At 43.1% G+C, this 18,812-nt stretch overlaps 1 protein-coding gene across 1 annotated transcript in view; it reads left to right on the top strand.

The window, feature by feature from the left end:
- Me1 (malic enzyme 1) overlaps positions 1-18,812 on the top strand; it is a 104,640-nt gene that overhangs the window by 27,794 nt on the left and 58,034 nt on the right. The gene's annotated exons all lie outside the window — the stretch shown is intronic.

The following is an 18,812-nucleotide window of genomic DNA, read 5'->3' as shown; positions in this document are numbered from 1 at the left end:
AGCAGGGTCCAGAGGTGTAGTCACCTTTGCCGTCCTTCCTTGCTTGCTGCCGAGTGTGCCTCTCAAAATCTAGACACTGCATGACAAGGTAATCTATATTTAATATCGCCCATCTTTCAAAATATTATTGTGTTTAATAACAAAAGCATAAGTGAACTCAACAACTTTAGCTTAATACTGTTTTATTGTATATTTCATACTCACATTAGTAAACTTTGTAAGATAGTTGGCAAGATTCCAAATTACGTAATTATCTGTTCAATTTATAGAAGTTACTAAGTTTATATCTTTTTAACTAAAGAAATTTTCCTTTCAACCGCCTAACTCACAGTCTTAAATATGATTGGCAGATGAATGAGTGGTGTGCACAACAATTTGAAATGCACCATATTTTATATATTTAGAAATAGTGTGACTGTGAATTAAAACATTTGCACTGTAAAATAAGATAATTTATTTTAAAATCTAAAGAGGTATATACAAGTGTGTGTGTGTGTGTGTGTGTGTGTGTGTGTGTGTGTGTACACCCTTCATTCAAAAAGGTTAATGTTTTTTACTTTTGCCAAATGTATGCATCTATATGATGAGATCCGTGTTACCATAGGACTCTGTATAGTTGTTTAGACCATGGGTGGTATGCTGGAGTTCATCAGCACAGTCTATTTATTTATAGTTAATTAAGTGGGCAGACATCCTATTTTTAAATGAGTCTGAGGAAGGAATTAAAAATTATTTTATATATACTTTGAGTTCACATTTATTGGAAATACTATTTATGTAGAGGTAGAGTCAGTAATATTTAGTTATTGTTGGTTTTAGTTTTAAAATGTTTATTTTATAAGTTGTCAACCATTCCAAGGAAAGTAGCACCGGGCCGGACATCATGGAGCGAGGGAGAGAGGGAGGGGCGACAGGTAAAATGATTATGACTGAGAGTCTTGACTGTGAGTGAAAATAGAGAATAGAGGGAGAGACTATTTCCTTGTCATCAGTGGGGAAAGATGCACTTACCCCTGCTGCAACTGGAGGTGTCAGGGTGGGTGGTACCCCTTGAGGGACTCCCCTTCTCTGGGGAGGAGGAGAGGGGGACGTCGGAGGAGGGAACATGAGGGTAGGACAGTAGGAAAGGAAGGAGGGGGTGGGATCCAGGCTGTAAAGTGATTAAATTAATCAATTAAAAAAAAAAAAGAAATTGGCTTTCTTTTTTATTGTTGTTGGTTTTTCTGTTTTGTTTTGGTTTTGCTTTTGTTTTTTCGAGACAGGGTTTCTCTGTATAGCCTTGGCTGTCCTGGACTCACATTGTAGACCATGCTGGCCTTGAACTCACAGGGATCTACCTGCCTCTGGCTCCCGAGTGCTGGGATTAAAGGCGTGCGCCACCACCACCTGGAAAAATTGGCTTTCTGGTAAGTGACTGCATCAGAGCTGCTGGGTCCAAGCTGAAAAGCCAAGGAATGGCTGACCCTACAGCCCAGGGCAGGGCTGACCCTACAGCCCAGGGAAAGGCTGACCCTAGAGCTCAGGGAAGAGCTGACCCTAGAGCCCAGGGAAGGGCTGACCCTAGAGCTCAGGGAAGGGCTGACCCTACAGCCCAGGGAAGGGCTGACCCTAGAGCTCAGGGAAGGGCTGACCCTACAGCCCAGGGAAGGGCTGACCCTAGAGCTCAGGGAAGGGCTGACCCTACAGCCCAGGGAAGGGCTGACCCTACAGCCCAGGGAAGGGCTGACCCTACAGCCCAGGGAAGGGCTGACCCTAGAGCTCAGGGAAGGGCTGACCCTAGAGCCCAGGGAAGGGCTGACCCTAGAGCTCAGGGAGGCTTGAAGCTTCCAGTGACAGAAGTCCCTCTGCTCAGGGGCAGTATTTACATTTCTAGCAGGACTTTTAAGCTTTTGTAATGGTGCAACATTATGGAGAGTAATTTAAGGTCTGTATAGTAAATGTTAATCTTAAAAATGACCTTCTTAGCTGGGTGTGTTGGTGCATACTTTTAATCCCAGCAGGTAGATCTCTGTGAGTTCAAAGCCAGCCTGGTCTACATAGTGAGTTACTGGGCAACCAGGGGTATGTATGTGGAGGGACCCTTGTCTCAAACAAAACCAAAACCAAAACCAACTGAACAAACAAATGACCTTTGTAGAAACATCTAGAATGGCGCTAGCCAAAGTTGACACATGAAATTAGCTATTGTTCCCCAAACAATGTTGAGCCTACTTATTTTGGGCTGTTTTCTACCTTGGGTCTGAATTCTTCAGAGAAGCTTCTTGGACATTTCCTTAACTACCGCTTTTCAAATGTTAATGATGCATTTCTTTTGGTTGTGAGCCTAGCCTTTAACGGCTGAGCCATCTCTCCAGCCCAATGATGCATTTCTTAATGAACATTAATCTACGAACTGCAGAATGCTAGCTGAGTGCGGTGGTATATGTCTGTAATCCCAGTACTCGGGAGGCAGTGTCAGGCAGATCTCTGTGAGTTCAAGGCCAGCCTGGACTACAAAGAGAGTCCAGGACAGCCAAGGCTACACAGAGAAACCCTGTCTTGAAACAACCAACCAACCAAATAAACAAACAAAAAATGAAGATGAGAAAGAAATACAGAGTTCTTATCATGTTTGCTTCCTCCAAAGGGCAAAATTTTCATAAGTATTTCATGAGAATGTGGCTCTGCTATAGTTTCATTAATTTTTTATGTTAATTAATTAATTGTGTGTGTGCACCTGCACACATGTGCCACTGTGCACATGGGCATCAGCACACACTGGTCTTGAACAACTTGTGTGCGTTGGCTCTCTCCTTTCACACATGGATCTAGGGATTACATACAGGTTGTCAGGCACCTTTAATAACAAAGGCATAAGTGAACTTTACCCACTGAGCCATCTCTGCAGCCCTGTCTCATTTTCTAAAGTTTCTAACTTCGAATGACAATAATTTGGTATTTAAACCCAGTTTTATGAACTGTCCAATAACATCTTCCAGCCCTCAGTTTCCTGCAGAGTCTCTTCCTGCTTCTTCCCAGGCCTGCCGCTTCTTCAGACACTTTTTGTGCATCCTCTGTTTTCACTATTTCTTCTCGTTTCCTGTACCAGGAATTCCAGGAGCGTCTCCAGCATGCCAGGCCCTTTTACTAAGCACTGAGTCAATCAAAATATATTTCTTGTCCTCGCGGATGAGAATTTACACACAATCCCCAGGTGAACAAAGAGGTACACGAATGCAGTTTGTGTTACAGAGGAAATGAACAGCAGTGATGGTAACCAGGGATTCCCTTTTGTGATGCCTCTGAGGCTGGGTCTCCCAGATGATATTTCAGTTTATACGTGGAGGCTAAGGTGACAGGCTAAGGTCTGAGGCTTTTGTATAGTCAGAAGTTCTGGCATGGAGCGGGGTGGCACGGTAGGTATGAGGCAAAGGCCAGGTCGTGTTATGGTTTGTGCAGTGGAGGCTCTTGAGTTATTTGAAACCAGGGACAGACAACAGCCTCCAATTAAAGTTTTAGAGGCTTGCTCTGACTTTTATGTGGACAAAAGGCTGGGTGAAGAGGAAAGACCTGTAAGACTCGCAGGACTGAGTCCTCTTTCATCACCCAGTTGCTCTGAATGGACCTAATCCACTTAAGCTCTGGAGTAAGGAAGTCAAGCAAGGCCGCAGCTGACACAGTTGCCAACAGTGGCGGTTTGTCAATAGTCTTTAGCTCTGCTGTAGTGGCTGTAAGTAGGTGAGGTGGCACGGATATATAACGCTAGTGCGCTTATACCCCCAAGTGCATCAGCTGCAGGTCAGAGGCTCTGCTGGACTTAAGAAGCCTGTGAGCTTGCAGACTTAGTCCAGTTTGTTTGACTTGCAACCCAAGCCCCTCCCCCTTGTCATCCTGTCCTCTGTTCACCACACATTTCCATCCTGAGCCAGCCCTTTCACTCCATCCCCCAAGGAAGAGTCAGCTAGACCGTGTGTTATCCCAACACTGAATCTTTCTCGCTTCAGTTCTGTGTACCTACTTTAACTTAACATATTATCACTGAGGGCGTGGCGCACTGTGGCCAGCTTCTGGGTCCCCTGCTCCGAGGAGGTGAGCTCCAGCTGTTTTGGCTCTCCGTTCTGTGGCCATGAGAATATAAACGCTCTGCAGCCTTAACCTCTGTGTCTCGTGTGTTCCTCTCCATGTCCCCATATGAGTTCATCTTATTAACGTGAGCTAAATCTAATATATGTCCCCTGTCAATAGAATTCTTTTCTTTCTTAATCTCTGCAACCAAACCTAGTGATCCATTTCACCCAAGAAAATGTTGATGTAGTATTCTGCAGGGCTTATTCAGGGTCATGGATCCAGTCTGCACTCTGTCTTTCTTGTACTATAAGAACTTACAAGTCAACATCTCTACCCCATCCGTCCCCATGGTTACTGCACGCATTTCCAGCTTTAGGTAGTTCCTCTTACAGGGCGCACAGTGACCTATGGCTACCCTACCCCAGCCCAGCATCCCTAACCTGAGGGACCTAGAGCCCCTAAATCGGACAGTACAATATTGTCTGCTTGGTTCTTTAAGCGCCAAAGAAGTAGTCATCATCTCCCCACTCTTGTTCTGTTTTGTGTCTTGCCGGGTTTGTCACTTATCTGTGGGATCAATCTCATGACTCAGTCTCTGTTGCCAGTCTCTTAGATTGGGCCCTTCTCATTTCTTCTCCGAATTTCTGCATCTTCACCCTGTCAAGATGAGTAGTTTCCTTAAAAAGGTGTACCTAATTATGTCAGTCCCTAGACTAAAATGACTGAATGACTGACTCTCTATGCCCTATGCCCCAGTGACAAGAGGCCAAGCTCCTTCCTGTGACATTGAAGGGGTTCTGTCATCTGGCCCCCTCTGCCTACCTTTCTGTTTTTATCATTATCTTCTTTCCACACTCTCTGGTTCCCCACACCAAGTTGAGTGCTCCCCACCGCCACCACCACCACCAGAACAACCTAGGGACTTTCCCCGATCTGAATAACATTACATGTGGTAACTGAATGGGTTGTTTTTTTTCCTTGTCACTCTGTGTTGACCTTTCTGTCCTGATGGTGGCGCTCCTCCTTCCCTTGGTGCCTTGAGTGTGCCGAGAGAAACGGCACTGCCTTCATTTAGCAGATAGAGCATGAATAAACATTAGCAAACAAACGGTGTGTGCTTTAGACCTGAAACGCGTGGCTTGCGTCCCTGCTGTGTTGCTTGTTAACTCTGCGATCTCGGGTTTATTATGCCATAGATACTCGGTCTTTAGTTTCCTTGACTGTAAAATGAGTGTTATTACTCTGTTTGCATAAAATGATTCCTCTTGAAGCTGCCTTTCCATGGCAGGTGTATTGTAGAACTTAGAAAATTATTTCCCTCAAGTTCAGATGAGTCTACAGTTCCCAAATGTCAAATTCTTTTTATTAAACAGAATTTGTTTTCTAAGTATTGAATCTTCACTTAACACTGTGACAAATGGGGTTATAGCTGGACTATGTGATATAAAATGTAGTTACTAAAATATAGGAAAATAGGAGTAACTTGGACCATTGGTTAGAATTGGATTTTTTAGGACCAGAAGGCAAATGCAAATGCAAATTATGTTTTATAAGCCTCATTTTGGGGCTGTGGAGATGGCCCAGTGGGCAAAAGCACTTGCCACACAAGCCTGACACTTTGGACCCCAGAACCCATGTAAAAGCTCCACTCAGCAGTGCAAGTGTATGCATATGCATCTGAGTGCACCCCCATGGGGGAATGGGGGACCAAGGCTGGAGAATGACCAGAAATTCTTGTGAGAACTAGCCTGGCTCAAATAACAGCAGAGAGACCCTGTCTTGAGCCAGGTGGCACGATGAGGACCCGCTCCTGAAGCCTGGCTTCTGACTACCACATGCATGCTGCGTGCTGGCAGCTCCTCCAGCAGTGAAAACACTCGCCACGTACACACACACACACACACACACACACACCCCGCCCCTCCTCTCTCCCATCCTCCCCCTCTCTCTCTCACAAACACATACACAATCATTTTAGGAAACATTTCCAAGAGACTAGTAAATTAGTGGGTGGTTTGGGAGCAAACAGTAGTTGGTAATTATTCTGCCTCTGTGTCAGTACGCACTTAGTGCTTCCAGGAAAACACAGTTGTTCCTGCCATGTTCAGGGAAGTTAAGAGACGCCACACAGTCATGTAGGAGACGTAGCTCCCACTTTGAAAAACCTTATGTTTTCTGTTTGACAATTTCATACACACACACACACACACACACACACACACACACACACACACACACACACGGTGCATTTTGTGTTGTCACCCACCCTCTCTCATCTCCCTCCCACCCTATTACTACCCCCACCCAAGTCCCAGAGTCTTCTGTTTTGTGCTTGCTCACTGAGTTGAACCAGGTCCGTCACTGTGAGGTGGGTTTGGAGTTGTCCACAGCAATACACTGGGCTGCTCAGAGGTCCATTCTCACTTTGGCTAAACTTAAAACACTACTGACACATTCCTTGTGATAGTGTAGATTCGAACTTTTGAAGGAGTAATCTAAACCTAAGCGGGGATGGTCACCTGGTTTACGGACTAGGATTGGAGTGGTCAGTGAGCAAAAGCAGTGGTTCTTAGAAAATCCTTTTACAAAGGGCCTCACATTAGAGAGGGTTATCAGGTCTGTCCATGGGATTTATAGCTATGTATTGCTGGGTTCCCCCTCCCCCATTTTATAGATGAAATTTCTTTCCTCTAAAAAGGAAAATAAGAAACAAAAAACAAGCAGAATACAACTAGAACAAAACAGAGGCTTTTCCTTGTGTTAATATAGGCCTCTTTCCATAGTTATCAGCACATGCTCATGGATTTCCGTCATTGTCTAAAACGGTAGAGAAGGAAGTGAGGCTTACTGACACAGTGGTGTGGTCATTTAGTGTGGGGCTTAGGTCAGCTATCTATAGGAACATAGTCACAAAGCAAAGGCCAGCAAAAGGAACTTTTTACAAATCTATTTTTCATTATTTATTTTATGTGCATTGGTGTTTTGCTTGTACTGTGTGAGGGTGTCGCTCTGGAACTGGAGTTACAGACAGATAGGAGATGCCATGTGGGTGCTGGGGACTGAACTGAGTCCTCTTGATGAGCAGCCAGTGCTATTAACCATTGAGGCATCTCTCTTGCACCCAGAAGGAATTTATTAAATAAAAGCCAGAGTTAAGACTGTTTGGTTTATGTCATGCTATGATTTGAAATCACCCTGGAAACAAAGCTGCAGCTGTGACGTACTTGTTCTTGGAGGATGCTGTTTGTGCCAGGCATGAGTGTAAACGAAGAGTAGCCAGGGTAGCTGGGGCGGCATGGCTAACAGTAGCCACGACGGCATGGCTAACAGTAGCCACGACGGCATGGCTAACAGTAGCCACGATGGCATGGCTAACAGTAGCCACAGCGGCATGGCTAAGTAGCCGGGGCAGCATGGCCAACGAGAGTTGCTGCATTAGTCTCAGCGATTCTTTGAAGATTTGGAACAAGCCAGTGTGGTTATGTTTCATGTGAACATTGGGGCAAATCCTAATGAGCTGATAAGTAAAGAGTCCTAGCTCAAGTATAACTGGATTCTACTGTTGCCTTTCCTCACTGGCCTTTCTTATCTGTAGAGCCTTTGGCTTTCCGTATACAAATCAGTGGCAGTACTCCGATGGAAACCGCTGCACTTCCATCGTCGTCTCTGTAATTTTCTGCCTTGTTCCCAGTTCATAGTTTATATTGGCTTTCTATAGGACTCACATTCCATAGCCATCAAGTAACAGAAAGATTGTTTTCTTTGCGTTGCCAATGACTGTTAGATAGGATGTATGTGCTTTCCCTAGAGGGGGAGTTGCTTTTTTCTTCTTATTTTTTAACTCATTTGTAATTTTTGGAAGGAAACCTAAACTATCAGCCTCAAGATGGGACCAAGCAATTATGCTATTTTGGTGTAGGATTTGGGGACTTGTCAAACAGGAAGTGAAGGATGGGTGTTTGACAAGTAGTTGGTGCTTATACAATTTTTTGTGTGTATGTAGGTATCTCCATATGTGGTTATTTCTCTTTTTTTTTTTTTTTTGTCTCATTTTTAGCTGCTGCCTCATAGCTGTGGGTATTTTACTTTTCTCTCTCTGTTGTCATACTTGAACTTTTTCAGTACATAGTTTTTAGTGGACTTATTTTTATTTTATGTGTATTGGGTGTTTTGTCTGCATGCATGTAAATGTATCGTGTACATGCTGAGGAGACCAGAAGAGGAGCATCAGATCTCCTGGACCTGGAGTTACAGACAGTGTGAGCCACCGTGTGGGTACTGGGAACCGAACCCAGGTCCTCTGCAAGAGCAGCAAGTGCTCTTCTCTCCTGAGCCATCCCTCTAGCCCCACATTCCAATGTCTTATTAGATATTTCTAGTGTCAACTGCCAGTTGTACTGAAAAGGAGTTCAGAAGAAACAAAATGTCACCTGGCAGGTTGATTACAAAGTGGGTAAGGTAAACTGTTTTTCTTCTGCAGAGTTAAAACCCAGAATCTAGTGTGCCATTCCTCTCACCACACAGGGTAAAAGAACAGAACCAGAACAGACCATAGAAGATACAGATGTATTAGTTCTTCTTTAACTTACAGCATAAACATACCTTCCTAAGTTCATCCATTTTAACACCTAGCAGCTTTTCCAAATGCAAGTGTGAGTTACTTGTATTTTTATGTAAGGTTTTGTTCTTGCTTGGATGATATTTTAAGAGTAATGTTTCTAGCCAAGCCTGGTCTTATAGGCCTATAATGTCACCTTGAGAGACTGGTGGAAGAGGGGAAAAAAAAATCACAAATTTGAGCTCTACCTGGGCTACAGAATGAGTCATCTAGTGATACTCTGTCTCAAAAATGAAAGCTAGTGCAGGCTTGGAAGCGTAGTGCAGTGTGAGAGTGCTTGCCTCGTGTAGATGAGGCACTAGGTTCAAGGCTTAGTACATGACGCCCCCCCCACACACACATTTTATATTCTTTGGAATAACCACATAAGTACTTATAAGGTATTCTTATTTTTCTCTATATGTCTTTAGGGAAGCAACATCTTTTTATTTTTATGAACTTATTTATTTGGAATATGTAGGGGTCAAACCCAGAGTCTCATGTGTGCGGGCAGGGGCTGTACCATGAGCTCCATCCCAACTTTCACTTTTGGTCTTCTGAAATGGATGATCTTTTTTTAATATAAAAAGAAGAAATTTTTGTTTTTAAATTTTAAATGCAATTTTTATTAATTCTTAGAGAGTTTTATACATGCATACAACATATTTTGGCCATATTTACCTACTGCCTCTCCCTTTACGTCCTCCCAGATCCACCCTTATCCCCTCCCAACGTCATGTTCTGTCTCTCTCTTTGAAGTACTTTTATGTCCTGCTAAGTCCAGTTTGTGCTGTCCATATACTCGTGGACGTGGGTCTGTCCACTGGAGCATGGTCCACCTACAAGGGACCATACCCTTAAAGAAATTTGGCTCTTTATCCCCTAGAGGCCATCAGCTGTACCTAGCTCCTCAGCCAGGAGTGGAGCCTTGTGACCCCCTTTCCACTCTATGCTGGAATGTTGACTGGTTTGATCTTGTTCATGCATTTATAACTACCATGAGCCCATGAGCGCAGTGGCCTTGTCATGTTCAGAAGACACTCTTTTGCTCCAGTTCCCCTGTAGCTCTCACATTCTTTCCACTTGCTCTTTCATGATGGTTGCTGAGCCTTGTAGGGAGGGGTGTGATATGAATGTCCCACTTGTGAGTGAGCACTCTGCAGTGCTGCTTCTCCTCGCTGTTTCCATGATCCACTGCCCATTGCCCAAAGAAACTTGTCTGATGAGCTTTGAGAGCTACAGTAACGTACGGATAGAGAGATAGGAACTCAGGGGCAGCTTGATACTGTGTCCACTTAGCAGAGTAATAGGGGTGGGTTCATCCCTAGGGCCTGTTGGCCTCCCAACCACAAATTCTTGGCCAGATTTACTCTACCAGGTGTGTGTTTCCTCTTGTGGAATGGGCCTTAAAATCTAATCAGAAAGTGGTTGGCTACCTCTGTAACTTTTATACTGATCGGTATTGTAACTCACGGGGTTCAAGGCTGAGTTACACTGTTGATTATTATTATTGTTGTTGTTGTTGTTATTGCCTCTAAGCTTCGTAGCACATTCTAGTACTATGAAAGGTAGCTGGCAGAGACTAAGCTTCGTGGTCAACATTAGCTTGGTTTCTCCATGGACTGAGACCAGAGTATGTGGTGAGACAGAGGCTCTTCATGCAGCTCAGGCTAGCCTTGTCTCGAAAAACAAACAAACAAAACAAACAAACAACCAAAAACACAACGCCCTTTTTCAGCTGGACATTGGTGGCGCACGCCTTTAATCCCAGCACTTGGGAGGCAGAGGTAGGCTGATCTCTGTGAGTTCAAGGCCAGCCTGGTCTACAGAGTGAGTTCCAGGATAGCCAGGGCACTTACACAGAGAAACCTTGTTTCGAAAAACAAACCAAACCAAACCAACCAAAGACCCAACATTCTTTCTCAATATATTAAAATTTTAATTCATTTATCTTTAATCAACCATTTGTCGTTGGAAATGTTTATTTTGTTCCTAGAAGTTACAGATGGCTAAATATAAGGCACATATGTATATATGTATGTATACATGAATGTATATCTTAAGGAACAGCAGATGGGGAACTTACATATTGTAAAATGACTAAACATCACTTCTGTAAAGAATACTTGTCATCCATAATTGAGGCTGGCTGGCGTAGCCTGTTGTGGTGGTTTAAATAAGAGTGGCGTCCATAAAACTCATACATTTGAACACTTGGCTGGTCCCTCAATAGTAGAACTGTTTTGGGTGATGTGGCTTTGTTGTTGGAGGTGTGACACTGGTGATGGTGGGCTTTGAGTCCCAAAAGTTCATGCCAGGCCCAGTCCCTGTCTCAGCCTTGAGCTTGAGAGTCAGATGTGCGCTCTCAGCTTCTCCTCCAGCACCATGCCCATCTGCTTGTTGCGATGCTTCCCACCATGATGATAATGACTCACTCTCTGAAACTGTAAGCAACCCCCCAGCCAAGTGCTTTTCTTTTATAAGCTTCGCCTTGGTCATGGTGTCTCTTCACAGCAATAAAAAGTAACTAAGACACCTGTGAAATAACAAGCCATTTTCTTAGAAATAACTTTTTGTCCAGCCATGATGGAAGATATCTCTACTCTCAGCACGGGAGAGGTAGGAAGATTGCCATGAGTTTGAGTCCAGTCTGGGTGACATAGCCAGACCTCACCTTAAACAAAACAAAAGAAAACAATCCAAAGTAACAAAGGAATCACTAGCATTATCAAGATGCTATTGAAAACAAGAAATTCCTTTTGGAGATAGGTAACAGAGGCGATAGGGAATCTGCCTTCCTCTAACATCCTTAGATCAAACTTACTTTACCTGCACCTTCCACTAAGCCCCTCTCCATGTCTTTTTGCTCTATGCACTTCTAAGACTGAAGTCTGAAGCGCTTAGACTATTTTGGCCACCTTTCTCCCAGAGCTGGTGTGATGTGATTCACACCTCTTTCCTGGTGTGGAGTTCTGAACCATTGGCAGGTTGTCTGGGTGCCCACTCACTGTTCCTCAGTTCCTGGCTATCGCTGAGATCTGCCATGACAGTGGCAGCACTGAGACCTCAAATTACCCATTGTATGGTCCGCAGTCCTAGAAGCAGCATTTGCTTCAAAAATCGACGTTTCCCTTTCATACTTGTTATTTTTAGAAGATGCTCCAAAACTACACCCATGGATCACATTTCTCCTGAAATATTCTGTGCCAATTATTTTCCTGTCATATTTCACTTATCTATAAGCCTCGCTTCCTATCTCTTTTCCTTTAAGATTTAATTTTGTTTTTATGTGTTTGCATGTGTGGTGTGTGAGAGTATGTGCAAAAGAGTGCAGTACCCCCCGAGACCAGAAGAGGGTGTCAGGTCCCCTGGAGCCTGAGTGAAAGCCACTTACAAGCCACCTGGTGTGTTGCTAGGAAACAGCTCCGGCCCTTTGTAAGGGCCACGTCTCCAGCCTCTTTTCCTTTTTTCTTTCCATTGCTCCAGTTCTTTCTTTTACTTCTATAGAAATACAAAATTACTGTGTAGAGTTTTCTAGTCTATTTGAAAAACATGGTTCGAAAGTGAACAGTTCTGTGAGAGTGTGTTAAGGATTATAGTAGAGGAAAACAGCAAGTTTCTGTGGAATTCTAAACTCAGCTTGAGACTGTGAGTCAGAAATGTTTCCAGAGAAGCTGACACTTGCACTGCCCGTGATGAGCGATTGCGAGCTGGTCTGGCAGGAAAGAGGAGCTAGAGGCACTGGAACCCTGCCTAACCGAGTCCTTGAAAAATCACTGAAAGTTGGAGCCTCTGTGGTTCTGGGGCTGAATCAGTTGATGAGATGCCAGGAGCAAGGATGGGACCCAGAAGTGGGGGAGACAGCCAGAGGCGAAGCGTCAGAAGTAGCAGGAGCTTAGACAAAGTGGCCTTTGAAAGCGAGTCCCAGGGCTGGCATAACGCTGTGTTCCCCTGGGCCTCAGCTGTTCACTGGAGTGGAAGAAGTTGGGAGCGTTTGGACACAGAAAACCCAGCATCTAAGACTTGAGTGGCAACCAAGGAGACTGAAGAAGGCTGCGGGGTAGCAAGTGGGACAGCGTCAGAGCCAGTGGGACTAGAGGACAGAGACTTGGACACTTCCTTATGCTGTAATAAGACAGCAGGCTCAGCTGGAAGGATAATATTGGGCATAGGATAGCCAAGGCTATGTGCTAATCTAATGAAAAGATAGAGGGGTGAGGGCGAGGGCAGAGGCAAACAGTAACTTTTTTGGGGAGTCCCATAGCCACTGGAGGTTCCTGAGGAAGACAGGTTGAGTTGTGAGTCTCTGTGATTGTGAGATGGGAAGGTTTAGGTGTATCTGACATATGTGGTCTCTGTGATTGTGAGACGGGAAGGTTTAGGTGTATCTGACATATGTGGTCTCTCTGTGATTGTGAGACGGGAAGGTTTAGGTGTATCTGACATATGTGGTCTCTCTGTGATTGTGAGGTGGGAAGGTTTAGGTGTATCTGACATATGTGGTCTCTCTGTGATTGTGAGGTGGGAAGGTTTAGGTGTATCTGACATATGTGGTCTCTCTGTGATTGTGAGGCGGGAAGGTTTAGGTGTATCTGACATATGTGGTCTCTGTGATTGTGAGGCGGGAAGGTTTAGGTGTATCTGACATATGTGGTCTCTCTGTGATTGTGAGGCGGGAAGGTTTAGGTGTATCTGACATATGTGGTCTCTCTGTGATTGTGAGGCGGGAAGCTTTAGGTGTATCTGACGTTCATGAGCGAGTACTTTTTTGGAACGTAACTGTAGAGAAGGATTGGAAGAAAAGAGAAAAGAGACGGATTGTTTGAGTTTTGGGCTTTTCAGAAAGGATGTGATAGAGACAGAAATAGGTAAAAGAGTTAAGGGTTAATGGCAGAGAGCCTTGAACTTAGGGCTGCTGTGAGCCATTTAGCAATACCTCACTGACAGGCATCACCCTAGAAAATAGCCTGAGAAGCCACATTAAATACTCCCACCAGACACGTCTGGGAGCATCCGGGCATCGGGCATATTATATTTGCAACAGGTTCAACCCTATTGAAAACCTGCAAAACCATGAGCCCATATGGACAAGAGTAAATTGCTAATTGAATAAAGACGCAGTCAAATACACATTTGAAGAGTTATTTTACTAAGTGCGTGTTATTTGCCAGAAGAAAATTTTACTAAGTGCATGTTATTTGCCAGAGGGGGAAAAAAGGAGTAATTCTGGGGTAAAACAACCCAAATAATTTTACCTTAATCAAGTGATCAGAATGAATATTCTTAGCATTAACAAATTGGGAATGGTGTCACTGGTAATAAACCAGCCACACATTTCTGTGATGTTCTTCAGACTTATGGCCCCTGATCTAGTCACAGTGTAGCGTCACAGAAGCGTCCAAGACGGACAGGACCAAGGGATTTTGAAGTGGGCTCTTTGATCATGTAGGTAGGTCATCATTGGGACAGTTAGGGAAATGCTGATGTCTCAGGATCAAATGGCAGTGATGAATAAGCATTGATTTTCTAGTTATGATTTTGAAGCACGTTTTTCTCTGTTGGAAACGCATTTACTAATTTGTAGCGGTGAAACATCATTTTGGCTGTGGTTCAGGAAAAAATGATTCTTTGTAGTATACTTTAAATTTTTTAAAAATTTACTACAAAATAAGATTGTACTGATCATACCTTCTTAACATTTCCCCCCTGATGTCATCTTTTTTTTAAAGGTGATTTTGAGGCGGGGAGTCTACTGTTGTAGACCCAGCTCACTTGAACTCACAGCTAGCTCTCTGCCTCTGCCTCCCACATGCTGGGATTGTAGGTGTATGTCACCATGCCCAGCTTTCCTTTATTTATTTATTTATTTATTTTTTTTGCTTCAGCTGCATTGGCTAACCTGCCTATAAGATCACTGTGGTCATAGGGACTCCTCTTAATCACCTCACTCTAACTCTGTGGTACTAATTTGTAATGTTTTCTCCTTGGCCATTTCTTCTTTGTCCTTTAATACTTTCTTCTAGTCCTTTCAATTCCAGACCTCTGCCTTTGCATCTTCATCCTGTGTCATCTCCTGGTTTTTATAGACTTATATTTAATCCAAACTTAGCTTTCATACATCACTTTCATACACATGAATGATCCTCCATTACAGTGAGTTTATGCCCTGTTAACTCCATTTCTAAGTTTAAAATTATACGTGAACAAATGCATTCATAGTATTGAGGACGTGGCTTAGTGGTAGAATGCTTAATAGAGTGTATGAGGTCCTTGGGCCAGTCCCCAGCAGGCAGAAAGGGAAAGATGCCCTCAGTGCACCTAACCTACTGGTCACCCCCACTTAGCCACACAGTGGACAGTAGCATATGCTTGTGAAGCCATGCCGACGGGGCTGTTGTGTCATACAGGTAGAATCCACAGAAAGGTTCAAAAACTGTTACACAAACCATCTTAGCTCTAGACAGTCTGTACTGCTCTTCATCAGTTGAGGACCTGTTGAACAACTCTCAAGGTGTACTTACTAAAGAGTATTCACATTTTGTGGAAAGTGGAGTATAACTTTATTATTTCAATAAGTAACAAATGCAAGAAGATATTATTATACAAAATTGCAGAATTGTTGCCTCTTCCATTGGCTCAGAAACAGGCATACAAACTTGTTTTCCAAAGAAAATATAAAGCTTGTTACAGTAGAAAGCTGCACATTAGGAAGTGAATTCCATCTGATAACACAGGTCCGTGGGGATAGCATCTGACAACATGGAGACTGTTATCTTGTCTTTCAAATTTGTGTGGGGAGTAGAATGTATACAGTGTTAGAGATCACGAAAACGGTTTGAACTATGTGCATGAAAAACTTGATCTTCATTTTAAAATTGCCTCAATTCTGACATGAACTAGATACCAAACTCTATCTTTAGTTGGCCTGTTTAACATACTTTGAACAGAATTTTTTTTCTTGGTTTTTCAAGACAGGGTCTCTCTGTGTAGCCTTGGCTGTACTGGACTCACTCTGTAGACCAGGCTGGCCTCGAACTCACAGAGATCCGCCTGCCTCTGCCTCCCGAGTGCTGGGATTAAAGGTGTGTGCTACAATGCCTGGCTTAAGAACTCATTTTTTTTTCTTTTTTTTAAAATTAATTTATTCTTGTTACATCTCAATGTTTATCCCATCCCTTGTATCCTCCCAATCCCCCCCCCCCATTTTCCCATTATTCCCCTCCCCTATGACTGTTCCTGAGGGGGATTACGTCCCCCTATATATTCTCATAGGGTATCAAGTCTCTTCTTGGCTACTTGCTGTCCTTCCTCTGAGTGCCACCAGGTCTCCCCCTCCAGGGGACATGGTCAAATGTGAGGCACCAGAGTACGTGAGAAAGTCATATCACACTCTCCACTCAACTGTGGAGAATATTCTGACCATTGGCTAGATCTGGGAAGGGGTTTAAAGTTTTTTTTAAACCAAATCCATCAGCAAAAATAGAGATAGCAAGAGTTTTTAAGGCCAAGACGTTGCTCGATGGTAGGGAGTTTGTATTGTATGCACAAGGCTCTTGGTTAGTTCCCAGAATGGCAAACATTTTCCATTGCAATTGTATTCATTTTAAAATATAGATTAAACACCTTTCTTATCTAAACTTTCATTATATAACTTCTTCCCTCTTTCCTTCCCTCCCTTATTTCATCTTTTTCCTTCCTGTGTGTGTGTGTGTGTGTGTGTGTCTGTGTGTATGTGTCTGTGTGTATGTGTCTGTGTGTGTGTCTATGTGTGTGTGTGTGTGTGTGTGTGTGTGTGTGTGTGTGTGTGTGTCTGCACACATATGAATTGCATGCCAGGAAGTATGAGTTACTAATGTGCAAAAATCCCTTGGATATCTCAGATTTCTTCTTTTTTCTTTTTTTGGTTTTTCGAGGCAGGGTTTCTCTGTGTAACAGGTCTAGCTATCCTGGAACTCGATCTGTAGACCAGGCTGGCCTCGAACTCACAGAGATCCACCTGCCTCTGCCTCCCAAGTGCTGGGATTAAAGGTGTTCGCCACCGCCACCTGGCTCGCAGTAGATTTCTAATCATGGGAACATTCCAGGAAGGATTACAAATAACTCTTAAAATGCTTTGCTTTGGGAGGACAGTACAGCCTTTTGACTTACTGAGCCCTGTCCTAGAGAAAGCATTTTTGGTGTGAATGAGTCTCTGTTTAGTGTAGTAGATAATGGTAGCCAAATGCCTCTTCCACAGAGGCTGAACCCAGATCTGCACATAATAAATCTTGACATTTAATTGATGTTAATTGTGGTATCGTTCATTATTCTTTATTTTTAAATGATTCTATTTTCTTGAAAACATTATTATTTGAAATCTTGGCCAGAATACAGTCTTCATGGAAATGTCATTTAGTAGCATATTACCAAGAACAATTTATTTATTTAAATTTATACAATTTAATATCAATTCCTTACTGAGGCCCAAGTAGCTCATTTTAATTTTACAGTTCTTTTGGCTGATTACATTGGGTCAGTCATAGTTTGATGGGATCTAAAAATGCATGTAACTCATGAAGAGCTTTTTACCATTTCGAGGACATAGCAACTTCACATGAGGCAGTAAGAAACCCAGGAAAGGATAAAATTTGGTATAAATTTTAATTTTTTAAATTCTTTGACAAATTTATGCACGTGTGTTGTGTATTTTAATTAATATTATTTTTAGCGAATCATGAAAATTCTTCCTGGAGAATTACTGCTGTAAGTTGTGGTTATGCAGTAAGTTAGTCTAGTGTACGTCTGGCTTTGTTCCATGTTTTCTGTGATTCTTAAAAGTCTGGTTGTAGGGTAAGGGGAGATAGTTCTGCTGGTGAAGTGTTTGCTGTGAAAGCATTAGGGCCTGAGTTTAAGCCTTAATACCCACATAAAGGCTGGGCATGGTGGCACATGCTTGTGGTCCCAGTACTGGTGTCATAGCTGGGGTCGCTGAACAGCCAGCCTTCCCCATTCAGGAGTCCAGCAAGAGATCCTGTCAAAGAAATCAAAAGGTGGCTAGTACATAGGGAATGGAACCTGAGGTTGTCTTCTGGCTTCCAGATGCACACCTACATAATGTGTGCACCTCCATACACACAGCCATGCACATATATGCACCTACATGCGTGCATTTGTGCATGTGTGCATATATACATACATACACACATACACCCTTTGCAAATTAATTCAGAAATAAACAACAGCACAAAAGTCAAGCAGACAGCTCTTAGGAGGGACAAGGGTTTTTTTGTTTTTTTTGTTTTTTTTTTTTTTCTTTGTGTGAAAAAACATATGACTTCTAAATACCTGGCAAGATCCTCACTGTTTAAATAGATTTTATGTAGGATGCTTATGTAGGTTTCCTTGGTCGTTAAATTGTATTTGTGTGTGGTTCTCTTGTCTTGAGTTGAAGACAAAGCATCTTCTCAATTTTGTTAGTTTAGTGTATGAAACTACCCATTAAAATTTCTCAGGAAATGCAGAGGTAGATGCTTTAAAGGCTCCAGTTAGGTAGAAACAACAGATACAAACAGCAGTCACACAGTCAGGTGAGCACCACAGGAGATGGTGTTTGCTGTCTCTGATGTGTCTTCTCACCCTCATCTTGCAGCAATGAAGTAAATACACTCTGGAGATGCCCGTCTTGTCATTTTTCACCATGCTTTCACATGTCTCTTGTTTAGTTAAAGACTACATGGATTTATGAGTGGAAGAGATACTTCTAAGTTTTATTTTTGTTTATTAAAATTATACATATGTAGTTGGTGTCTGGGAATGTGACTTGAATGCAGATGCTTCCAGAGGCCAGACGAGAGCATCATGTCCCTTGGAGCTGGTGTTACAGGCAGTTCTGAGTTGCCTGACGTGGATGCTGGGGACTGAATGTGGGTCCCCTCCAAGAGTAGTACACACGCATAACTACCGAGTAATATCTTCATGTTAACATACTGTCTATTTACAAGTTTGGTGTAGGTATATTTTGTGAGTGTGTCCATGCTTATATGTGTGCACATGTCTGCACACACTTGCAGGGTCCAGAGCTCAGTGTTGGTAGTCTTTCTCAATCGTTCTTACCCTCACGCTTTAAGAAGGGTCTTTCATTGAGTCTGAAGCTCACTGATTTGGCTAAGGTGACTGGCCAGGGAGCCTC

The sequence above is a fragment of the Acomys russatus genome, chromosome 32 (assembly GCF_903995435.1).
Source record: "Acomys russatus chromosome 32, mAcoRus1.1, whole genome shotgun sequence".
In the NCBI taxonomy this organism is placed as follows: domain Eukaryota; kingdom Metazoa; phylum Chordata; class Mammalia; order Rodentia; family Muridae; genus Acomys; species Acomys russatus.
Note: the sequence above shows the minus strand (reverse complement) of the source record. Positions and strands in the feature narration are given on the sequence as shown.